The sequence below is a fragment of the Taeniopygia guttata genome, chromosome 3, assembly GCF_048771995.1.
Source record: "Taeniopygia guttata chromosome 3, bTaeGut7.mat, whole genome shotgun sequence".
NCBI lineage: Eukaryota > Metazoa > Chordata > Aves > Passeriformes > Estrildidae > Taeniopygia > Taeniopygia guttata.
The window spans coordinates 82,940,770-82,967,725 of record NC_133027.1 but is presented as its reverse complement, the minus strand read 5'-3'; the positions used below and the strand labels follow the sequence as shown (position 1 = coordinate 82,967,725).

Here is a 26,956-nt window from a genome sequence, read left to right as displayed (position 1 = left end):
ATCCCCTGCTGGTCTTCATTTCTGACCAACAAAATCCAGGAAGATGGAGCAACTCCCACAGTCAAGGTCTTGGCAGAAAAAAATGCCGTCCCTCCCACACACTCCCCCCCACCATAATCACAGCTGGGCTCAGCATGGGGCCATTTTCTCCCAGACTTTTTTCTATTAAATGGAAGGGATTGTGATTTTGTTTTGTTCTAACAACTGCGAAGTGCTTTTTTTTACCCCTGCAAAGCACTGCCATCCCTTAGACGCTCAGACCTTTTGTGAGTGCAGAGCTGTACAATCCATCTTGGAAACCTGTGATTTTGTGCATTGTGCTGGTTGAGCTGTGAGCAGGGCTATAATGGGAGCTCTCACCAACCCATTAATTCATAACAAGCCACTCAACTAAAGTCACTGTTCGTCCACTTAGAATAGAAGGAAAGGAGAATGTCAGCAGTGCTTCAGCAGCTGCTTCAGCTCCTCTTAGACATTTGGTAAGTGGATGTGTACATAATCACATATTGAAAATGAAAAGGCAAGGGGATGCAGCAATCTGCACGAGGTGGTTCTGGCTCCAGCCATGGCCACTCAGGTCACAGGTCCAGCAGCACAAGCATATGCTCCTCACACATCTCTTACAGAAACATCAGGAGTTTGGATCCCATAGTGTCACACTGGTTTTAACCCCAGACACACTTCATAGTTTTCTTGATTTACACATACATGAGATCAAAATAAGCCCCTCACCCTCTTCAGCTCGTTGTAAACAAAAAAAAATCTTGCAAATCTGACTGGCCCAAAAATCAAAGTCCCTGAGCCTTTACATGGAGGCAACAAATCTGAAACCTTCACAGATTTTTTTTTTTCCCAAATAATTACCAGTTGAACTTGTGTTTCTCATTTAGAAACTTTCCATGTAATGACAATATTTGAAGAAACATGGTAAAAAGTGTAACAAGACGGAGCAATTTTAATTTCTGCAAGTGAAAATTATGAAACAATTACAGAAGGAGGACTCACACTCTGCTGAGAGACACCTCCCATCCAGTGCTCAGTGAGCTAACCAGGAGAGAATACAATTTGCATAACATTAAATTAGAGCCATAAATATATGCTAATCATACCCAGCTGCAAGCATCTTGCTTTATCTCATGTGCTTAGAACAATGAAGTGGTATAAAAAATTAAAGATAAGCTTGTGTTGCAAAACTTAAAGGCAAATCCAAAGTTCCTCAAACTTGAAGCTTGTTCTTAGCTTGGGATCTTTAGAAGATTTCAGGCAGGGCAGTCCCTGGAGTCTCTTTGTCTTTAACTTTCCCCAAACGATTTCACTGCCAGCCTATCTCTGCAAAGACCTGCTGGCCTACTGTTCTCAATACACCATTTTCATCTTGCAGACTTTCCATCAGCTTTCATTAAGTTCCAGATCAAGCAGAAGTAGTTTTGAAATAATTTAAAGCTTAAGTTGCCACCACCAGGAGTTAAGCACAGCAAAGCATCTAACCTGACTGGAGCTGACAGGTCCCACTGTATTAAAAAAATCAAAATCCATCTAAATTAATTTCCCCAAAAGGCAGGGTTACTCGTGACTACACTTTGGGTTATAGCAAGTCTATACAGTATGGGAATATAGAAACATATTAACTGCTGCCCAGAACACATGCTTTGTAGTTAGTTTCTTCACAGGTGTTTAGAAAATACTTCTAAGTGCAAGTAAACAGAAAATTTTCATTAATTTCTGGTATTTTGTTGAAGGGAAAAAAAAAGATACCTATAAATCTCTGCATTAACAAACCCAAATCATTTGCAGATGCATACACCACTCCAGACTCTGCATGAAGAAAGCAAACAAAACACAAATAAAAGCAGAAGTTGAGATTCAGGCTTTAAACCAAAATACTATTACTTAAGTAAGGGACTTAGCAAAATCTAAGATATAATTTTTTAGCCTAGTGATAGTAACAAGAGTGGTAATGACTTTAAGGGAATGCTTTAGGGTTTTCTATGTCAAAATAAATGTAGACTCAGTGCAAAATATTTGCAAATGAGAGAAGTTATATCTTTGCATATTTCATGCACATATTTGTAAGTAAGTAATAAATTTCATACCTAAAAAGACGTTTTTTGGTATGGGTACTGCATGTGTATGCACTGTCTGTTGATACAAACCAAAACAGATTAGGAAAATCAATATTCAATTCCTTTTCTAGATTTTTATCCACTATAGTACACAAAAGCAATTTAGGTCCTGGCTGCACTGGATCCTTACTTCAGCATTTATTAGATGAGTATATTTGTCATTCCTTTTGACAAGCAGTAGATAACAGGTGGCAAATCAAGATAGTTTCATATTTGGTATATTTTTTAAATGCAAGCAAAACAGAAAACTTTTTTTAAAAAATATATTCAATTTCTGATGCTAAGAGAGGCAAGAGTGAGAAAAAGCATCAGCCATTTTTAACTATGACCACAACCACTTGTATTCCAGAAGTCCATGGGCTTTCTAAAATGTTGCCACTAGAAAATGAGGAAGAAAGGCTGATGTCATGATTAGCTGACTCTTTCATATATCTGAATAAACACTGTGTTCAAGACCACGCGGTAGGAAAAGCATCCTTCTCTCACAGTGACATTGACTGGTTTGCAGACTAAATCTGTAGAAACAAGAAACAGTTTTATGCTGTTCTACAGAAGAGAAATGAAAATGAGTTTTAACCACAAACTACATGAAAAGATTCTGGTAACCTCACAGGATGAGACAGTTTTGGGTGCTGAAATTTGGCTGCAGTCAAGTATACCATCTAATTTTAAAATAATAAAATTATATTTTAATTATCTGATCAGGATTTAGGACAACTAGGAATATTTCTTTCCCAACAATGATTTTTAGAATTTTCTTCACTTTAATCTTTGTTTCCCTTCTGTCTTTTGAACAATGTCAACTGCACCAACTGTCCATGTTATATCCAAATAACCAATATTTGCCTTTGACTGTATGAAGAGCTCTGATTTTTCATCCATGTCCTTCATGGATGTGTTCCTGTCCTCCTCTCTTTTCAGTATTCAGTAGGATGTGTATGAAATTCAAATATTACTGTCTGTTTTTCGGAATCTCCTGAAACTGCAGCACAGTGAAAAGAAAATGAGTCACAGCTCCAAGAAAAGGAACCCTCATTGAAGAGTAAGGGCAAACATATAAATTGCCTGGTACTGGAAAGAAATAACAAGTTGAAACACACAACTAGATGGACTGCAGCATCTGCCTAGTGTGTTTTCATACACTTATTCAGATGAGAACCAACAAAAAGGAGGACCATGCATCAGATTCAGTGAAAAGCTAAAACCAGAAGGAAGTTATATAGGAGATGCTTTATAGTCACAAATTCAGGAGCCAGGAAAAGAAAAAATGAATAAAAGCAATTTGAAAATGTCCACAGATCTTTTAAAAATAAAATACTGAAGACTGAGGAGATTTTCCATTATGAATAAGGCTAAGGAAAGTAAGCTAACAGTGACAAAAGTTAGGATTTCAACAACTTTTATTCAGTGAAGCAAAAAACTAACAATTTCAGGGACACAGATATATGTACCCACTCCTGTCAGAGAAAATAGTGTATTTGCAGAGCAGTTAATTCCTAAGTCCAAAACCTATGTATCACCTTCTTTTATTCCTAAACCACAGTCCCACTCCCTCTGCTCTGTATTAAACTGGATGATTGCAATTGCTACCTCAGCACTCCTTCACTTCTCTTTTGAATCCCAGAATATAAGGTATGCTGTTTATTGGAATAAAGACAGGCCCAGCTTAGCAAAATTATTCAGCTTCCCTCAATACATCCATAACAAATAGATAATTTGTTCAAAACACAAGAAAAAAAGCTAAAATACCACTATTCCTAGGATGTTTGTGGTACTTCAAAGACATCTACGCTCTAGAAACTGAAATGAGACCTCTAATGTATTTCAGACAAGTCCTCCAACAGTTGTCAAGTGTTAATGAATTTTACAGACTGGGAAAGATTAGCTTTTGTCTTTTTAATATAATATCTAATTCTCAACTGGAATAAAGTACTGAAAAATGGCTCTTTCTGCCATTTTGTTTCTGCCATGGCTGTTTCTGCCAAGAATTCCTTTCCTTTTCTCATCCGAAGTTGAAGTCATCCGTACCTTTCAACACACTGAAGCACTGCATAACAATTCATCTAAGAAATTACTGAAAGTCATTTCAAAAATAACCTAATCCTAACCCACATGTGTAATACTCATTATTATTAATGCAAAGTACATGTCTAGAGGAAGAGAGAATATACAGCCTGAGACCAAGCATTGCACTGTTCCATGAAACTGAAAAGAAAGTCACTGCCATTCACACTAAGCAACTGAAGTACAAACATTGCTTTTACACCATACCAAGACTATATCAAAGTGTGCTGCACAGCTGATGATCTTCTTGATGGCACTACACCTGTTCATTTAATGAGATTTTAATAGTTGGGATGAGAGAAACTGAGCTTTAAAAGGGATTCTCAGAAATAATGGAGCTTTTCCCTTAAACTTTATGATTGAAATATATTCAAAGACAATTTAAAGTAAAGATTGCTCATAAATATTAATGTGTATTTTTTTAAAATACACATTAATTTCTCCAACCTCAGAGGATCTCTCTTATCTTCTGGGGAAGAAAAAGACAATTCACAACATGCAAAAGGAATGTAATTCATCTTCACTAACATTTTTTGTGATTAGTACAACATTTAAAGCCCACCTGATGAATTGATTAACTGGTAAAAAACCAAAACTAGGCATTATTCTATACAACAAAAACTACAAGAATACTTGTAAGGGTTAAACAGTGATGTTGAGATTGCCATGAATAGAAATATATTGTAAGTCCTCTTTCATAAATATTTTGTATTTATGTTTATAAAACATCTGCACTGTGATGAGGAAAGCATAATTATGACTTGATGGGCAAGCTAATAATCAGCATTCTTTCACCCTTATGCGAGTCCTTATAAAATTACAGTTTCTTATGTTAAAGCTGCAGCTGTACAAAAACCTCATTCCTTCTTAGAACACGCATTTAACTTCTGAGCATATAACTGGTATTATTGTGTAAATTTATTTAAAAGGTCAAACCCATTCCTCTGGAGCTAGATAAGGGTTAAAAATACCTATCACAACACAAAATTCCTACTTCAAAACATCTGAATTCCCAGGAAAAGCAATTTTGTTTAGTTTATCTATTTAAAAAAAATAAGCAAACAAACAAACCTGCTAGCATTATAATAAACATCATGAAACTCAAATAATAATTCTCTGTGTGTGTGTGTGTTTTCTCTGCCAGGTGTCAGTCCTGAGAAGTCTCCCATTCTTTCACCATGCAGCAGCCCAGACCTGTTTAAGGGGCTGTCCACAGCCCCAGAGCTCTCACCATACAGCTTGTCTGCACAGTACTGAAAGCATTTACCACCTCAGGGACCCTCAGCCACATGACATATAATTGCTGAAATGACAGCAAAGATGGGAAGAAAGTTTGCCATGCACTGATTAATTAAGAAAATAAAACTGGAATACCTGTGGTTAAAACTCTTTGGGGACTTCTTCCTGCCTCCAGTTCTCCCCCAGCACTCAGTGCGCTATTCCCTTCCAGGCTGTGGAAAGTGGCACTTTGCAGAATAACTAAAAGTGCCCTGCCTATGCTGCTCCAGGGACACCACAGCTTTCCTACAAGAAGCCACAGCTGCATACACAATGTGGTACAGATCATAAGCCCAAACCATCTGACCCAGATTAGTTTCTTCTGAAGAGATAATTAGTTCTTTTAAGCAAAAGGAATTCTCCCGTCCCCAAACTCTCTTTCTGCAAAAGAAAAGACAGATCCTCCCTCCTATATCCAGGGTTTAAAAACAAAAAGGCTGCTCACAACCTGGGAAACTAAAAAGGCAAAATGAACACTATCACAGATATTACCTTTTACTGAGTATCAACTGCAGTAATTTAACCTCATATTCTCTAAATTACAGTTCAATTATTCATAGTTTAAAAATCGGATGGGATGAGGAACCCTTTTAATCTTTTCTTTGCCTCATCCACATGGCTGTGCCAAAAGCCATCAGAACATATGGCACACAACAGAGTAGCAAAAGAGTCTGATTTTCACCACTCCCAACAGCAAAGATCTTCTGAAACAAGTGTTTTTGCATACATTTGGCCTTCTAACTCTGAGGTCTTCTGGAAGGAAATTGCGACACTTTAACACCCTGAACATGAATTTTCAATTGACATCCAAACAGTCTGCTCTCTTACTCTTTGTCTGGAATAAAATATACTTAATTTTGAATTGTAAAAGTAAATAACATAAGCAAGCACATTCTGGGAGTTAAATGTAAATTACAAAAACATATGTTACACCAGTGTTTATACAGAAGCATGGATCACATTTATTGAAACACTCTGGTTATTGTCTTTCTAAGCACTGCTACAATGCCCTGAATACTAATGATGCTTCCTGTAAAAGAAATGCCACAAAATCATCCTACATAGCTGGCCAGAGTGTATTACTCTGATGGAAAATATATCATGCAAATTCTATACAGACAACTGAGTGTGGGACTGAGAAGACCTGGGGTCTTTTTTAGCCCTGCTGCTATCTAATGTGCAGTTACAGCAGCTTCTCATAGGGAAGTCTAATATTTCTGTGTCCCATTTCAGCACATGGAGAATGGGAATAAGGGCTCCTTTTTTTTTTAACACAACATTTTGTGATCAACAGGTGAAAACATGCTATTTTGTCTAATCTGTTAAGCTTTCCCCATGCAATCTCATTTGTACTACTCATGCATCAAAAATGTAAGGGAAAGATACTTCAGCCCCACAATGCTAAAATTGTTCTCCTTTGCTATTCCCTGCTGCTGCTGTAACATATTTTGCGGCCAGATTCCAGTACGGCTGGTGTTAAACAAACAGGAATGGTACCTACATCTGCTCAGAGAAGGGTTGCCTAGCAACTGCAATCAAAGGGTGTTTTACCCTCACCAATCTACTGTAAATTAATAGAATTTTCTCTGCAATATTCTAACACTTTTAGTGGCTATATAAATGGTTTATTATTATTGTTATTATTTTTATTTTGTAGCTTATGTGTTTCATTTCATGATCTGATTCAGGCACAAAACAGAGCAGCTAAAAAAGGTCAGATTATGAAGCACAAAAAGGTTCAGAGACTTGCTTGATGTAGAAATATTCTTTGACAGCTCATTGCGTTTATTTACTATACCCTTTTCTTCTGCCATTTCAGAATCTATTTCAGCTGCCCCGTGGGAGCATGAAGCCATTAGCCTGAATTATCATTCTGAATGCAAATTTCACTGGATAATACCAAATCATGAAGGTTTTGATTCCTGTATTTACTGAGATGCTTTGCCTTTGGAGAGGTTACAGGTCTGCTATTTGTTTGCGTATTAACAGCATTGATTTTCAGTATACCTGACATTACAATGTTCATTTATCATATGTGTAATAGCTGAATACCAGAAGATGTGCTGCAGTGTGCATGTCAACACACAGAAAAGAAATTAGTATCCGAGATATTAAACAGGCTATGCAAGCAAGGAACCAAATCAATCAAACATAGAGCAAAGAAAGCTGGTAGAGCCTCTTCATCAGGTTTTAGCAAGTTTCATTTCCAACCATGCTGAATAGGAGCAGAATTTTGATTTAAAAGGCACTGAAGACACTGAAGCACAACAACTGGGACTCATTGGTGAACATTAAAGGTCTCATACACTCCTCATCACAAAATAGCTATCTTTGCTAACAGAAAGGATCAAAGAAGCTGGTAGAACCCAGATGTGCCTATTTACCTCCTTTCTTCCACTATGTCAAGGTACACTTTCACCAGGTCTGCATGTGAGCCTGCCAATGTCCTGGTTTACAGCCAGCCCTCAAAATGCCCTCCCTTTGATGCAGCTGCCCTTTGATCTCCATCTTCCACACCACACACATTGTCCATGTGTATTTAAATGGTATAAAATTATTTAAATGGTGTAAAATTATTTAAATTCCTACATCTGTCTCTTCACAACCTTCCATGTATTAATTGTTAAAGGGGAAATGGCTTTGCTATTTGCTAGATGTAAGCATTTACCTGGACAGCAGCCAGTGGAGCAGGTTATTATGCAAACATCCTGATGGAACAAAACCAAGCGTGAAGCAGCAACAGAGAGAATATACTTGTCCTCAAGCAGCAATCTCCTATAAGAGTCCAGGCAAAGCCAGGAAACAACAAAATGAGCAAGATTTCATTTGTTTTGTCCATAACTATAATAAAGGTGAGGAAGTTGAAAGTGCTTTGCTTAGAAGATTTTCTTTCTCCCCATTTCTTCTCCCTCATATCAGTGCCTCATGCTCCATGTAATCCAACATCAAAAACAACTCCAGCAAAAATAGCTCCTTAATTTTTCTGCTGTGCTTGTCTCTGATTAAAGGGTGAACTTTAATGTAAACAGCACTTCATCCAAGGCCAGGAATTCACAAAAAATGGTAGAATGCAAGGTGGACTTTCAATACTTCCATAAACTACTGGAGGCTCGAGCCATGCATGTAGCAATTATATGCATGTGAATTTAGCACCATCTGTGTTTGTATCAATTTTCATAATCTTAAAAGACGCACTATGCGTTGTTCCCTCAGCAGAAGATGTGCAGCACATCCTGTGAAAATAGCAGCTAAAGATCCAGAAGTCTGATACAATATTGGTTAATAAGTACACAGCTCTCTTGAAAATTCACTTTGAAATCATACTTAAACTCTTTAGAGATAGGGGCTTGTTTGTTTGTGCAAAGACACATGTTAAACTATTGTATTTTCAATCCAGGAAAAGCAACTGTGGTAAAGCTGACGTAACTCAGCTTAAAAATGCATTTCTTCACACTTGATTTATTCAGCCTAGAGAGTCCTAAGGTGGGCATTGTCTAGAATGTAAACTGCTTTGCAATCTCAGTCCTTCTTCTAGATACCTAATTGAGATTTACCACACTTTTAGGAATGGAGTAGGAAGAAAGGTACAAATGTGAGAGCACCACTGACTCACAAACTGGTGCTGATATTCCCTGCTCTGTTTTCCAATTCCTTTTGCAATAATTTCTATTTCTACTTGTGAGGTTTTGATGTGTCGTCCTCTCTTGTGCATCATTTAAGACTTCTTTACACTGAAATAGATCAAACATTAATTACCACAGTATGCAAGCGCTTTCCTGTACCATGTTTGAGTATGTTGTGCTACTTGCACCCGCACTGAACTTCACTGATGCCATCTCTTCTCCAGCTGAGCTAACACCAATACATTTTTGCTGTTTTATCTTTCAATCAATGGATCATTCTCTTACTTCATGGGAATTTAATATTTTTGAGAGCCTTTAATGAGAGATTTCCTTTACATACACTTGCAGAGACCATCAGGGAATTACACTGATTTCTGAAGCATATCTTCTCTTTATAACTGCTGTGTTGGCCATCTTCATGTGGCCTTTAAATTCACATAAATTCAGGGCCACTTGCCCATCATTTTCAATCTTTACAACAGTTCCTATTCAATTCCTCAGAAATACTGCTTTGTGCTTTACCTTGGAGCTTTTATTTTTTTCATTTTATTATTTTTTTAACTGGGATATCATTAACCTCTTGAAGCCACAAGGTAACAAAGTGGCTTTAAAAGGCTGGTTGCACACTAAATCGTTTGGCTACTTCAAGTTTATAATAATAATGCCCTGTAAATTTTTCTTATTGGATCCACACCTTCACCTATCAGCTGTTCAAATTGAAACTGACCCTTACTGTAAAGGAGAATTAGTTGGACCTAGTACCTTCTAGAATGTTGTTAAAAATTATACAGAAAATTCTGCAGAGAACAGTCCCACAGCAGCTAAATTTACCTTATATATGCAGATCTTTTTACAAAAACATATATACATAAACATGAGTTTCATAAAAGCACAGAACTTGTGGAGATAAAAACTAATAACTTAATTATGGCAAAGACATAAGGTAGCACTATTATTTTTAAAAGGTGCTTTTTGTTCTTTGATCTCATATAAAAGACTATCAGAAACGCTTTCTGATGCCAAACAAAACAGAATTCTACAAGTAGTTTTTCCCCCAAAAAAGCCAGCAAATATTAACTTGTCTCTGTAGCCAGCTCTACCAGACTCTAGCTCCTTTCCTGAGGCAGGACTGTGACATGGAGTAAGTCAGGAGCTCAAGGAAGGAGTGACCAGGCACCCAGGTTTCTCTCTGACATTCACAGATGTACATCTGTTTAATGAGTATTAATTTGTTCATGAAACTGACAGGTGAATTTCCTCTTCAATCTACATTATGTTCTTTTTGTTGGTTTCTGGGGAAAAAAAGGAGCAGCAGCTCTTATTTAAAACAAACAAACAAACAAACAAAAAACCCTCACTATGAGATTGACACAAAAGAAACTTGTTTCTCAACAGTAATTGCTTCCCCCTGGGCTTGACAATGTTTAAAAATGAAAGCTTTTCCTTCATATGTGGCTTGACCTATCAAGAATTATAGCTGGTGCTACTGATCCACACTCCTCCCTGCACACAAGGCTTGCTATCTCAATTTTGTACTGTAATTAACTATTTTCTGATGGCTCATTATTTATTATTTGTCACCTTCAGCTCTCCTGGTGTTTATAAATTTCCACATATTAGCAGGCAATTCAAAACCTGTTATTAACAATATTAATATCCTAAGAGCTTGTTTGATGTGAGTGAGACATGGGGCTGGAGTGCTTGACTACAAGGAATAAGGGGTAGGGGTTTTTTTGTTGGTGTTTATTTTTTAATTTGCATATTTCCTACTACCTTGAAGTCTTTGTTCACAAAGATCTTAAGCAGTCAAGGACGAAATATTAAAAATATAATGAGTGAAATTTATAAGTAATCTCATTTGACCATTACAAAACTACCTAAGAGTGAAGCAAAGAAAAAAAGAGAATAGGCATAACTTTGTTATTTTACTTTTTTAGTAATTTTTTACTCTTGAAAATAAAAATCTAAATAAGCCACATCTTTCCTCACAAGACCAGCTTCAAAGATAAATAGGACCTGCACTAGAAGGAAAAATCAAGATCAAACAAAAGAGAAATGCCATATTTCAGTTATTCAAACCTAACTGCCCATATGATTCTTCCAAAACTTCAGGGTTGGGTTTTTATCCTTACTCCTCTTCTCTATATTCTCATTTATACCATTCTCATTTAGATAAAAGAATTAGCTGACAGACTCAACTCACTGTGCTTCAGAGCTGGTATCTAAAAACCTTTCAATTAAAATCCTAGCTTGCTACACTTACCAACCTTAAGCCACTCAGCCTCCCATTTTGCATCTTGCTCCATATTTCCCATGATCTCCTGCAGGCCACAGTTAACATCCCCCATCTCCCTTCCCTCTTTCCCCAAAGAGCTCTGAGGACAAAAGGGATCAGGCCAAGGATCAGGCACCCCTCCAGCCCTTCTCAGGCAGGAAGGACACCAGAGCTCAGAGCCCTGAGGAGAGTGGGACAAATGGATGAGGTACACTGGAACAGGAAGAGCAGGCAGAGCTGACATGGGATCCATTTTGTCCAGTGTTTTGCTTACAACGTCATTGATGACTATAAGTATCTGCTAAAAGGAAATTGTGTCTGACCAGGATCTTTTTTTACAGAGAAGATGATTCCAAAAGCCCCGCACGTGCTGCACGGTGCCCACAGCCCTGGGGCAGCAGGGGCTGACTGGGAGAACACCCAATCCCCAGGAGCTCTTGGCAAGGGACAGACCAAGCCTCAAGCTAAGTTCTGAGATGGCTTCAGCTATACACGAGGGGACAAAGCAGCAGCTGCTCTTCTCCAAAATTTTTTGCTGACATAGCAAACCAAGTTTAAGATGACAGAAGAGGCTCCACACGCAAAGCACCTGTAACCATTAATTAGTATTTTCTTTTATTATAAAGAAATACCACTTGAAATTATGTGCACAATGTAGTAAGGAAAAATAAATTGCATGCTGCACAACTATTAGTGCACACTAACAATCATAATTGATTGCTAAAGCTTTTGTTATCTAAAAAGCCAGAGTTTTTCCTATTTTGCTAACCCATGAGAAAAAGGAATTGCCTTGGCAATGGTAACTTACTTGGGGTTGAAGTGCATCCAAAAGCCAGGATCTGCAAACCTCTTACTTCTCACTTACTGTTAAATTAAACCTAATCTATTTGTTTTTAAAGATTTGACTCAGGACCTCTGATACGTGCTGGACTAGAAATATATTGAAAATTATGATTTTGCAAAGTGCATTTTATAGACATTCCTTATCACAGCAAATTTTATCAACTTCTTTTAAAATGCATAAATTAAAATATGCATTTTGTTTCCAACATTTACATCAAAGTAGTTCATGTAGTATAATGCAGTTAAGACACTAATTAGCTCATCTGACAAATGATTAATTTTCAGCAATTCAAGGTACTGAAAATATTTTCATTTTCTCTACTCTTACTACTCTATTTTTGAGCTGTAAAGCTATGTATATTTATTTCTATTTTTCCCCTCAACAGAAGAAATAAATTAATAGTATCAGGAAAATGGGATTTTACAATGAGTTAGCATTTATCACACCAAACCACTAAGACATCTTGCTCAGCTGGAACTGTGCACATTCCCAGATGGTGTATTGGATTATAATTTCACAAAATTAGTTTACTCTCTCAACAGTTTCTCTTGCAATTTCCTCTGAAAAGTCATCTAAATACTTCCACAGTCTACTCCTACTCCCTGTGGAGTCTCCCAAATCTTTTCTGTATGGCGTTATTTTATTTTTCTATCATGGAATATTATATGTAGGAATTATGCTACTGAGACTCTCCTGTGGCATTCTTTTTATTCTTTCATTATAGTATTTATATTAAGTTCTTTAAAAGTTAGCTTTTAATTTTTTTTTTATCCAATACCTTTCACAGACTTCACGTTCACTGTACCTGTTATCTCTAATAATAATTAAACTATGACTTGACATGTCCATGAAGGACAAAGAAAAGTAAAAATTTATCTATCTTGGCTACTAGGTGATAGGAGAGATGCACAAATCCTACAAAGACAATAGCATTTCTGCTGTATGGTAAGAGAAATTTGTTGGCCTACAGCCTGGGGCCAGGAGGGTACCCTGGATTTGCTGGGTATTGGCACTGAGTGCCTGCCCCAGGAACAGCCTCTGCTGCTGCAGAGATGGGAAATGGTGGCAGATCCACGCTGCTTTCACAGCACACACTGCCCAAACCATCTGGTGTGCTGAGGGCTGAAGAGGAGTCAATAACAATGAGTTTGTGTTTACCTGCAGTCACACGAGGAACCCAACAGCAACTGGGTTAATGACCTATAAGCAATGGAGGCACCACCTTAACCGTCCTGAAACAGAAATTTCTCCTTAGAGGCATCACCTGCAACAGTCTCCACCTGAAGGTCATGAGGCAGACAGAAATAAGCTGATGTGAACTATTTTAGAGATGAAACAGAACAATTTCCTCACCTAATCTGCGCTCACTCAACCTTAATTCTATGATTCTATATTAAGTGTATCAAGAAAAGAAACAGGTTTACAGCTAAATTAGTAGGTTACATTGCTCAGAGGATAACCCAATCTTAAAAATGGGTATTCAGCCTTAGGGCTTCTCAGTGGCATTATATAATCCAACAACCACAGACTGACATTATTCTCCCTTTGTTCTCAAATGAAGATTTCTCCCTGGTTTATTGACTTTGAACAAGGGGAAAGTAAGTTCATGTGTAATTTTTGGTGGTGGGACATTACAACTCTGATTAATTTAACATTTCCCATTAAACTGGAATGTGGCTTAGTTTGCTAAAATAGTTATATATTCCAGAAGTTCAAAAATTCGTTATTTGCAGTGCATATACGCATTCAGTATACTTCAAATAGCAGTGGACCAAGCTCACACGATTAACTTGGCAGTTACAGCACTGCAGTGACACCTTTACTGCAGACCTCCAAAAGTAGCCCATTTTTTGTAGTTTGTATAGATGCTGAAACAAAACACAGTTTCTTATAAGAATCACTCTTGTTCCCAGAGATAAATAATGAAATACAGCCAGATACTCTCAAAATAATTCTGCTAAGTGAGTGCAAGCAAATTTGATATCAAGCTAAGCCTCTTATTTGGTTATAATCACTGTGTGGATGCATATTTGAGCCATGCAAGGCATGTGCAAGTTGCTCAGTCAAACATAATTTCTGGTTAATGACAGAACATCTCATACATAAAACATAAAAGTTTGGTTGGCCTTTACACTCCATCTTGTGCAACATCTCAAATAGTTTAGCATGCACAGTGTATTAAAAAAAATAAGCTAGGAATCTACAATCTTAACAAACATGAATCAGTAACCAATCATTACTGTTCCACTGTAATCTCTGCTGTCCATAATGTCACTTCCTGCATGTGGAAATGAGAAATTAAGGTGTATATATATATATTTATATATATATGTATATGTATACATATATATATATATATATATATATATATATATATATATATATATATATATATATAATTATATTTTATAATTAATTATACATATATATATAATTAATACACATATTCACTATGTGCTGCTCCTACAAAATCCTGCACACTATGAAGCTATTTAAGCTGTCATAGGAACTGACACACTGATCAAAGCACCTGGAAAGCAACAATGTTTTGAAGTGGAGCTGTGCTTTTTCCCTCTGCCTTACTGGAGCTCTGGTGACTAATCTGTAAAACTATTCATGCAGTTCTCCATCATTTACTGTTTTCAGCAATTTACTCTCTTTACTTAATGCAACAGGTTAACCTTCAGAAAAAGTGTACTGAAGAAAATAATTAAAAACTGTTTCAAAATTCACAAATTTGGTGTTTAACAAAAATATGCAAATCCATAAATCAGTAAATGGATGCATTCACTTTTTAGTTAACAAGGGTAGTAATCTGGGATTTTTATTTTCCCCATGCATTTTATGTTTCCTGGATGACAGATTTTACTAGCAATGGTTCAACCCATGAAGGCAGCACATTGGAACTAGCATGCATAAATACATTTATAGTCCTGTACATATAAGATGCATAAATACATATATGCCTCTTTGCACACACATATATGCACACATTCCTATATACACAAATAACCTTTCAGAGACCCAAATGCACTAGAGCATATAAGCAAAGCACGAGAGGAAACAGGGTATGTATGAATTGGTAGATCTGAAGATCAGTCCCTGGCCTGGCAAAGAAATGCTTTTTCTCTGGCAGCTTGTGAACATATGCTCTTAGATGTGAGTCATATGTCAGACTATATCACACACACATATAAAATAACACGTCATTTACAAATTATAGACATTTCACATCTAAGCGTTTCTGGAACATGACTGAATCCAAACCTTTAGTACTCCAGGAAAGTTTATTGCAGAGACAATTTAACAGAGTAGAAGATGCCTTTCCCAAGATACTTTTCCAAATTATCTTGGGTTATTTGCTAAATGGACAGAAAAATATTTTTCACGCTTCAAATTAATTTCTTGTCAAGGCCAAGAAGTGAGAAGGACAAACAGTCAGGTTGAGGTTATGTAGTCATCTCAGATGGCTGAAGACATGGCTTTTCCCCCGCAGTTCAAGCCCCACCTGCCACTCTGAAGATGCATAGCTGTGCTGGTTTTGGATGGGATAAAATTAATTTTTTTCAGAGTAGCTGGTAAAGGGCTGTGTTTTGGATTTGAGCTGAGGACAGTGTTGATAGAACAGGGATGTTTTAGTTAACAATAAGCATTGTTTACACAGAGCTAAGGCCCTTTCTGCTTCTCATCCCATCCCACCAGTAAGTGGGCTAGAGGCGCACAAGAAGTGGGGAGATGACACAGCTGATCCAAGGGATATTCCATACCATACAGATCAAACTCACTATAAAGCTGGGGGAAGAAGGGGGGACGTTCAGAGTGATGGTGTTCGTCTTCTCAAGTCACTGAACACTTGCCTGTCCAAGGGAAGAAATGAATGCATTCCTTGCTCTGCTTTGCTTTTTGTGTACAGTTTCTGCTTTCCCTATTAAACTTTTTTTAATCTCAACCCATGAGTTTTCCCACTTTTTCTTTTTCAATTCTCTCCTTGATCCTAGTGGTGGGGGAGTGAGTGCCTACCTTGAGCTTGGGTGCTGGCTGGGGCTAAACCATGAAAACAGCAGAGCCAATTGGCAAGATGTATTTTTCAAACACAGAGGAAACAAGAGTATTCAATTTTGATGTTGAGTTTCCTGTGCAGCCAAAGGTCTTTCAAATGCCTCAAAGTACTCCATAACCTGGAGGCAGGACATAGAGCTGGGGCTTCAAAGACCAAATCATATACCCCTGCTGTGCTTGATTCAGGGACATACAACCAATTACATCTAGCCCTGCTTCTCTGTCTTTAACCATCCCAGTTTCTCCAGTGGTAGGCCCAACCTCAGACTCTGAAGAAACATTAGATTGCAATATAGATCTGGGGTGGAATTGTTAATGGTAAGGAGTTTTGCTATCTGAAGAGAAAGACATTCCTATCCAGCCTATACTCTTCTGGCCCAGGAGGATGCCACATGCAGCACTGATCACCCTACCAGAGGTGACTTTTATTTTCAGTTCACCCTGAATGGACTAGAGAAAACAGGTAGAATTCAGACACACAGCTGCACACATATCAGCATTTTGACGTTCATCAAAGTAACGAGTAATGAGCGTTAAAGGTTCAGAGAAAGACATTTCCTGGTATTATCTTCCTGTAATCATTGAACATTAAACAGCAGTTTACCAGAAAGCTGATTTTCACAGCCTTTGGCTACCCACAGAGAGCAAGAACACTTTTTCTCTACTTATTTCTCTCAAGCACTACTTTTTCTTTTCCCCTACAGTCCTTCCCCACACCCCAACACACACAAATTTTGCATTCCTCACTGTACAGTTCTTTCTGCTAGGAAACATTTGATTACATCTTCTCTTATGTTCAGAGTTTTCTTTAAATTCTACTTGGATTTTTTTGGCTCTTTATTCTTGAAGTTGCCATTTCTGTGAATCATTAATTCAGAGATGCATGAACAATCTTACTTGATAGACTATATTATGTTACCTCTCACTTTCCTCTGCTATCTTACATGTTGTCAAATCAGACTTCAAATTATGTCACAGCTACTCTTTCTGAATGGTTAATTTTTCACTGAGAGTTACACAGATGGGCAATTATTTTAAGGCTTGAATACCTGCCAAAAATTGTAGTGGCATGAAACTGATCTCCAAAGCCCACACAACCACAGAGAACACCAAAAAACCAGAAGACAACTCTGAATGTAAACTACACCAATTTTTATGGGTTGCAAAGTTTAAAGAAAAATTTTCCACATCATTAAAAAAGCTTTCAATCACTACAAGCATCGACTTCTGTATATACAAACATGCAAAACTGCACATTTTAAATCCCAAAGAATAACTAGAGAGAACAAAACCAACTAATAGAATAACAATGTTTCATTTATTTGTCCATTTTAAAACAAGCACAACTACTCAGGGGAGAAGCGGGGTAACCATCCTTTAAGCTTTATCTATTTATCTATAAAAATGAATAAGATATAAGCACCACTCTTGAAAAAGAAACATTACCTAGAGAAGTGGGAAGTGAGTCATTTTCCATTTCTTCTAGCCTGACAGCAGAATGGCCAGTGACTAATAAATCCACTTTTAACTATCTGTTATTTATCCACTGAAAGTGGGACAAGAAATATAGAGTTCCTAAAATAGACTTCTGGAAAACTGTCTGTGCATTGTGGCTGTCTCCTGCTGATGGCATACATTGATTCTGCATCCCGACACTGCAACTGCTGCTGTTGTCCCACTTACAGAATAGCCCAGAGCACAACTGAGATCAAAAGAAATCACCAAAATTACTCTACATTCACCATGAACAATGCAATACACATAACAGTACACAGAAAAGAGTTTATCTAAGTATACAATGTTATACAGCACCCAGCCAAATCTGGCACTCACCTAAAACACCTGCCTTCCCTTATCTCCTCCTAAAAGCCCTCCAAAATTTTTATCAATTTTCCAAAACTCTGAAAAATGTACATCGAGAATTATGACATCTTATTTTCAACAGAACGAAACAAAGCACTGCTAATAAGGATTAAACAAGACAGCCACCTAAAACAGACTTTCAACAGGCAGCATTACCATGAAGCAACACATGCTTCAACGTGTTCAGGGAGAAATCTTTGATATCCTGAAGAGATATCATTTACAGAGAGACATAAATATTTGGTTCCAAATCAATAAATAATTAAAGAAGTTAAAAGCTAAATACATGAGCCAGTCTTGTCTGAAAAGAAAATTCATGAACTGTTGCAAGCACTTCTTCAATGGCATCGACTTTCTTAAGCATACTACAGACTTCTCTCAACAGTGAACAATGGAACATGTGATGCTTCATAAGCAGACTCAGAAAAGGCTGAAATTTGAACTACAAATTTCTAGGAGAGTGCACATTTTACCAGGACTCTGTTCAGTACTTTAGTAGACAATACTAGCGAGTACCATCTCCATACAATAGATACCATTAGAATAATAGGGAAAGACAGGCTGTAAGAACAAACCCTGCTATTATTTGAGTATTTTCCTGATAATATAAAAATTTTGTTTCATGGGAGTTTTTTTCACATAGAATTCTCTTTCCTTTTCTCCATTTCTTTCCTACAAATTTAGAGAATGTCTGTTATGGAATTTTGAGGAATTCTTGACATTGATTTCAAGTGTATGAAATTGTGTGTTCATACATGGCCACATGACCAGGCCTTGAGAGCAATTCCTCTTGGCATGAGTGTTCCACTAGCCAATTACAGTCCATGAGTTAACAAGAATTGAGAAAATGAAGGGAACACACCAGAACATGTCAGTAATTTATGATTAGCAAGGCCAACAATACACTCCACTGTTGAGTTTTAAAATTTCATTTCAATAAATTAATTATGCTGTTGAAACAGAGCTGACTTCATAAACTACATGAAGTTCTGATTCTAGAGCATGCAATAATTAAAAATATAGCTGCTGCAGAGATTTTCTATTTTCAAGAGGAGTGAAGTTAATTAACTTCTGGCTTTCCACAAGCATTAGAAACAAGCAGCAGCCTTCTAGACTGTGGTGATTTGGCCAGAACTGGTTTACTAAAGCAACTTATCCACCACATGGACTACCAAATGCATGTTCAGCTCTTCACAGAGGAAGGACTGACTGTTCCTCTAACTCATGGCTACTTCACCCAAAACAGTCCCCAGACCTGAGCTGAGGTATTAATGGTGGTAATCCATCAGCCAAAGGGAGGGAAGACTGCACATCTCACAGAACCATGGGCTCAGGGAATGACTACACAGCAGATAACAAAATAAGCAGTAGTTGGCATAGAGACAGGGAGCACGAGAAAAAGTAATGTACTACAGGGGAAATCAGGCACATGATGGACTAAAAAAATTTTATCAGGAATTAGTATGAACTCTTCTACTGCTCTCATTCAAATCAATGCTCTCTGAGCACAATACCTACACTGGCCTTGCAGCTAGGTGACTGCTAATTGCTACCTGGACTGAGAAAGATGCTCCACTGTTTTAATACTTGAGAGACAACTGGGTTGGCAACCTCTGTATAATTAAGTTCCTAACAAGAGAAAGGATTTCAGATGTATGATGCCTGAGGAGTATGGAGAGAGGAGAGCCCCATATTTATAAATACATTTTTGTTCATTTTTTTCTCTCTAGTGACCTCCCCTTTGTTTTTCTGCACTCTAAGAGACAAGTTATCATTAATGGCAAAATGCATATTATTAGAACATTCATTTGCACTGTTTTTCTTATGTCAACCTGTCTTATCTTGTTGACTTTCACATTTCTGTCAGAGACTCACTATATTTAAATACGTATATAAATTGCCACTATGGCGTTCCTTTAAAAGAAACCTGCTCCTACAGCTGACCAAAAAACTATAATTAAAATAATTTTCAATGACAGCATGTCTTTGAAGGTACTGTGTTTTTGCTAAGTACTAATTAATTTAAAATATCACGTGGAGTATTTTTTTTCCTAAATCAAAATATTTTATTTCATAGCAACATCTGTTGTAAAACATATTTTACTTCATTAACTTATGAGTATTCCCCATATTCATTCATACCATCGCTGACAGCAGATTTCCACTGATAGCCCAGAATGGCAAGATACCACAATGATTTGATTTAGTATTACAACTGAATCAAGGACATCATTAACGACTAATACTGTCATGAAAAATTTAGTAGAAGTCAAAATTAATTAGGTGTATAAGAAAATATAATATTTTCTTAAGTTAAATCTTACATGTCATTTTATCTCCATTTCACAGTATGTTTTGGTGCTATTTCAGTTTTGTAAACATGAACTCAATGTAAAGTGCTTTCTCTCTCTCCTCTTGTTATGCTGCTTCAGCTTCTCTCATTCACCAGAACCAAACCCTCCATGGAGCTTTTCCCATCTCACATAGGTCTGTATACCCCTGTAGAAAACTCAAAACACCAGTCCCACAGCAACTGCTTTCTCTCTCTCTCTCAAGATAAGAACCTACATTAGAGAATTATCATCTGCTGCTATGGTACAGGTGCACAAGGCAAGTGTGCAAGTAACTTCAGTCATTGCTTCTTGGGATTCTCCAACACAGCAACAAAACTATTTTACCATATAGTTTCAGTGGCTAATAGCATGCAGCCATGAAAGCCCTCTTGGACAGCCTGCTGGAGTGGGAAGAATAAGTTATGATAATATTTTATAGGAAATTTTTATAAGCATCTCTGGTCTAATGGAGATTTTGGTGTTATTCAAATCTCAGAAATCAGAGGCTTCACAATCTCTAATTCTAGGAGTTGTTACACTACCAGCACCGAAGAAAAATGAATATTAATTAAAAAATACAAAATAAAGAAGAAAATTAAAATACACAGAAAAAATCAAATCAGAAAAAAGTCTCATTTCATTCAGATATATTTCAGTACTGTTGTTACTGCCATGCAGCCTGAAATATATAAAATAATCACAGGACAACAAAACCTCAAATACAAGGTGAAGAACTGCTTCCTTACCAACATTTTGCTGCCCCTATTTCACCTCCCTTGGTGGCAAGAAGCCTTTAGCCTACTGTGCTGAGATTTGACTGGAAAAAAATTTTATGCCAAATCCCAGCATCTGTAAAATCAAAGAGAAAATGTTAGAACTGGGTTCTATATCTATACTAATTGTCAGTGGTCTTAGACATAGATATCATATAATTCTAAGCTCTTTGGTCTGAGAAAGCTACCATTGTAGCATTTCTCCATGTGAAGAGTTTATTAGACTTTACAATAAGCTTTGACAAGTTTTTCCCATATAACTTTATGCAGGCTCATCCATCACATAAAAGTTTTGAATTTATGACACTACAACATTTTATAAAGGATATAAAATCCATTTTATTTTCCATTTTTCCTGACAGAAGTTCTTTTCTAGTTTCTAATTTCAAAGTCCTTCATTCACTGATCAGGGACTACATTGCCATTAGCTAAGTTTCAGGTAAGTGCAGACAGATGAGAGACACAGATATTTCAAAATTAACTATTACTCTCTGAAGTTCCCCCAATGCATATTCCCTCTCCAGGCCAGCTAGCACCAAAAAAAAAAAAGCAGTCATACTCACCTGCAATAATGAATGAAAGAGTGAATGCATAAAGACATTGGAAAGCTAAAGTGCATATATTAAAAGAACAGTATTTCTTTTCATTTCTAGAAGCATGACACTTCTTTTCTAAACACTGTCTAAAAGGGGAGGGTTTAGGCTACTTGCATTTTTAATATGAAAAATATTCCATGAAAATGTGGTCCTGTAAGCTAAAATTCTAATTTATATGTTCACTTACTAGCCAGTCAGCCCACTCCACCTGTAGCTATCTCTAGAGGGCAAAACGGATTCCCATTAGCAATTCTCAGTCTTGGAGAAAGCTCTGACCTGTGCACATGGTTTATCAAGGTCTTCTTTCTCTGCAACAGCTACAGATGGGGACAATCCTCAAGAGACTTGCCCCTGCTGTTTTTTTCTGATGAAGCAACCTTTTGCATCCCCTCTGGTTTTTATTAACCAAAATACAGCTCTCATCAATAATCACGGGAAGGAGACATCTAACTTGCCTTTTAGTGTTTGAGTTTTTCCCCCCAAACACAAGGCTAGAATATGAGGATTGAATCCATTAAGGTTTAATGGTGAAAATGGCAACACCAGGCATTCTTTGTAAAAATTAGTGAAATACAAGGGAAGAGAGCTGAGAAAATTCTTGGCAGTGGTGGGAGAGTAGGCTCTTTACACAGAGGCCCTCCACAATCTTTAAAATATAATCTTAACCATGAAGACAAATAGAGTCCATGAATAATACACGTTTCACATCACCACTTACTCACATGAAGGCTAAAGTTTCATACACAGTTTTGATCCAGAGTCAGCCCAACATAACATTGATGTTGATGGTGCTACTCTGATTATGTTTTTATTATATAAATTAAGGGTGCAAATTTTGCCTTAAAGAAGTACTAGATATGATGCTATTTTTCTAACACCTATGGTTTCTTTGTGGCATGTTTTTTCTTCCTTTTTTACTCCTTAAAAGCACAGCAATCATTTCTTCTCATAGAGTAGAATCTGGAAAGGTTTCCTTTTAATAGAGATTGAACTGTGTCCTATAAATATTGTTTCTACTACATCTACATGATCTAAGATAATGACTGTAATAGAAAAGACAATGAAAAACAATGAATGAGCTCATTTGAAATACAGGAGGCTTTGTCTTACTGGTAATAGCTAGAGGATGCCATAAAATAAAATAATATTTTTAAAATGCCAGTCCACAAAAGTAGTCAATAGACATAACAATAAGCACTTACTAATCAATAGTGATAAGCCAGTGTAACTTAGCTGACAGGTATTTCTTCAACAACAGTTTTTCTAATACCTAACTCACTAGCATAAACATATCAGGCAAATACTTTAATAAGAAAGCCCTTCAGTCGATCACAGGGCAGCAGGATGAAGACAGTACCATACTACCCCCTTACCAATCACCCCAATCTGTTCTACATTGTGCAGATCAGACCTCCCCAGGGACACTGATGACTACCAAAGCCTTATTTTGACATGAGGGGGGAAGGACATAAGGACTATCAACACTTCTTGTCAAAAGCAACTGAACACTGCACCACTCGGACATGCTTTCAGAGGATGCAGAAAAGCACCAGCTACTGGGTAAAAGGAACTTCTGAGTAACCACAGCTTTGATGTCTCTAATAAAGAGGTAAAGAATAAATGAGGAAAACTTATCTCAACATTTGCTTCACGTGAATTGAACTGAAATGGCACACATTGCTGTTGGCCATTTTTTCAAGTGTGTTCATATACTTTCACAGCAGAAACCTTACCTGTGTTTGGGCAGACTTAAGCAATAATTTTTTTTTTTTTAGATGTAACATGTTACAAGACTAAGTCTTACTTTTGACAAATGTAGTTGTTCCTTACTACTGTCCATTCCCACATGGTGCTGTAGGGGGTCCCAGCCCCATCACTGCAGCCAGGCCACCTGTCTCTTTGGGCTCACCTTGGTTTCTCCTGCTCTCTCCACTCAGACACAGGCTCTTTGACCACTAAGATGCTCTCTGTCCTACTCATCCCTCTCTATATCCCTGACATTTTGCTTCCCAGTTTGCCAAGGCTAGCAAGGTGAACTGCCTATTTGTTAGAGTTTCAAATCTGCACTTTTCTGTGCACATCAAGGAGCAGCATTTCACTTTCTAGGGTTTTGCTTTGCAATGTTCTGACCAGTGATGTTACACTGCATTCTCTGAACGATGGAATGGGCCACAAGTATCTACAGCTGTTCTCCTTCTCCCAGGTTAACTTCAAATAATATTTTTTATTTCTTTCATTTCTTTTGTCTCATCTTTTAAGTGAATTCTAAGCTTCTAACCTAAAAAAAATGTTTTTAAAGGCCACTCCCTTTAAAGTCTCCAATCAAATTCAAAGCCTTGGGACCACTTGCAGGCAGGGATTTCACCTGGTTGTTGCTGATTTAATATACTTATTTCTGTGACAAAAAAAACCAGGCAAATTTTAACACCTGTATAACTTCACTGCAAAACCAGAGAATACTTGTGATTTCTCAGACACCTAATAAATTAGGAAGGCGTTTACCAGGGTGTTGATTTTTAAAAAGTTAATCAGTCATCTTATTTTCAACCTGAATATTTGGGACAAACAAGGACACAGGTTGTAGACATAGAAGGCACCACCTATTCTCCAAAATAATGGCCATGGTCAATCCTTCTGACATGGCAAATCCTTCAGTACTGATAGAGAAGCCTGTCTGTGCAATACAGCCACAAGGGAGACAGTTCTTTCGCAAGTTTATGAGCCACATCAGCATCTTTGCCTTCAGTGGGCAAGAAACACTTATCTAATTTGCTTTTCCCGCCCTAAAGCAACAGCACAAAATAAGCAGATGAAACCCTTTCAAATAAAATAAAGTCCCTTAAAGTACACCTGCCTCTCTGGAAAAGTTGAAAAAGAAAATCACATTAGTGAGGGTATCAGTTGCCTGAAGCAAGATTACTTAACAAAACTGAGAGCCATGTGAGATGCACTGTGCATCTTAAACAACCCTGGGGACCAGCAGACATGGCACAGACGAAGCACCTGACAGAAACCAGCACCTGGAGGTCAGGTAGGGCACTCAACACTCTCTCAAGTGAAGATGGAGGTTTAGGCTCACACTGCAGCATCTGGCCCCTAAGGTGTTACTCAAAGTTTTCAAGCGCTGCGTTAAGAAGAAATTAAGAACCCAGGAAGTAAAAGAAGGCCTCTGAATAAGGCTGTCATCCCTCACCTCCTGCACAGCAGGAGGGCACCCTTAGAAATGGATCTTAGTATTGATGAGCCTCTGTACTCTGTGTCTGGCTGCTCCAGTCATGGGAATTCAGATTTGTTTGATCTTTTAATGGCTTTAACGATGCAGCAACACTTCAGATACTGACCCCACTATGTAATCTTAACAGAACGTGTGAACCATGGAAATATGAACCCTAACACCACCAGAAGTTATTTTTCATTTCATAACAATCAAATTTTATTGCCACACCCCGATAAATGTCTCATAAAAATAGACACAGAAGAACAGAGACCATGACGTGATAGTACCTGTACTCTCAATCCCTGCATGTACGTGTATGTTGGGTGAAGTAGAGGGAGGCAAAGGAATTTTTCAGATGCATTATAAATTACACTTGAGTAACAAGGCAAGGACAAAAGTAAATTCTGCCAAAACTTAAACAGAGGTGTAAAGAAAACATTTAAAATATTCTATCGATATTATCTTCCACATTTTAATACTCCCCCAATTAACTGAGCAGATGACTCCTTTGTCTCACAGTTGACAATTGAAGGTGCTTCATGAATGACAATTTTGAGAAAAGACATTAATTATAGCTGAAACACAGTATGTACCAAATCCAAAAAATAGCTGACTTTTCACTGCTGGCAATCATATTTTTTTAAGAGAGTACTAAAATCAGGTTCTATAATTCCTTATTATAAGGGGGTCAATCAAGAAGTGTTTATCCTTCTGCTTTGCTTGTGGGGGTGAGGGGAAATATTACACAATGGTGTTGAGTGGCTTGTAGTCAATTCTATATAACTTTACTATGGCAACAGTTGCATCACTTCATATCATGCAGTCTCAGATGAAAAAATGAAACCAGCACCTCCTCCTTTTATTCCTGCACTTTGATCTTCTTGGAGGTGGACTTACAAAGTGCTGCTTCCCAGATTTCCATGTCGTTGAGCCTGTGCTTGTAAGATCACTGATTGAACATATTTTTCCTATTTGTAATTAATTAGTGAATGCATTTTGCTTTGAAAGCTCCTTTGTGCTACACAGTACATCCAGTACTTAGGGGGTTAATGCATGAAATGGATCACTGGGTTGAAAATAGAAATCACTGTTAAAAAAGCGTGGTATCAGGAGAATTAGGCACAACATAATATTGTAACCACTGAGAATTCTCAACAGTAAAATAAAGCCTTATACTCCCAGCATTTTCATTAGTTTTCCAGTAGTGCTGGACGCAGTGTGAATTACAATGAGTAAGAAATCAGTGGTTGCTCTCTTTAAAGAACATGCACTGTATAGGAGGAAGTCATTTCTTCCGATCATACTGCGCTGGTTATTGGTTTGTATTTGCTGGTATGCATTTTAGCACTTAGAAATAATATTTCTCTCCATTGCAGGGGATTCTGCATATAGCCTGAAAAACAATACATGTATAGAAGCTCTCAAAATGAATCTCATTCTAAGGTAAATATTTGTTTAGAAGTCTAAACAGTGATATAAATCTGTAGAAAGAGCATTCTGCACCAAATTTTTTCATTGAGAGGATGTTTTTTCAGTCTGGAGAGGATGTGCTGTGTTTTGTTAAAACTGCAGACAATAACATACAGATGACTAAAGGCCAAAACTGGACAAAAATTGAGGTTAATATAAGCTTCTACTACAGATTGTTGTTTTGTTAGTAGTTCGCCATTTATCAGAAGAAAAAAGAAACAAAAAAGAAAAAAAAAACCCAACCAAAACAAACAACAAAAAAAGCCCTAGAAATAAACTAATTTGGGCAAATAGAGCATGTATTTTATGTGGTTTAATCCCGGCCCAGTCCAAATCATTACCATATTAAAATACCGCTGATTATCTTGGAAAAGAGGCTAACAAGCTTATGTGTACAGAATTACTAATTTCTCTGAAACTACTACTTACATAGCTTGT

At 37.3% G+C, this 26,956-nt stretch overlaps 1 protein-coding gene across 4 annotated transcripts in view; it reads right to left on the bottom strand.

Moving 5' to 3' along the window:
* SMYD3 (SET and MYND domain containing 3) overlaps positions 1 to 26,956 on the bottom strand; it is a 385,012-nt gene that overhangs the window by 231,452 nt on the left and 126,604 nt on the right. Inside the window, exon 1 of one of the 4 annotated variants that reach the window (XM_072927227.1) lies at positions 5,562 to 5,705. The exons of 2 other annotated variants lie outside the window; for them this stretch is intronic. The gene's annotated coding sequence lies outside the window, so the exon portion shown is untranslated. Of the gene's footprint in view, positions 1 to 5,561; positions 5,706 to 26,956 lie in introns of those variants that run through there. One more of the 4 variants, XM_072927226.1, reaches the window with a different exon arrangement.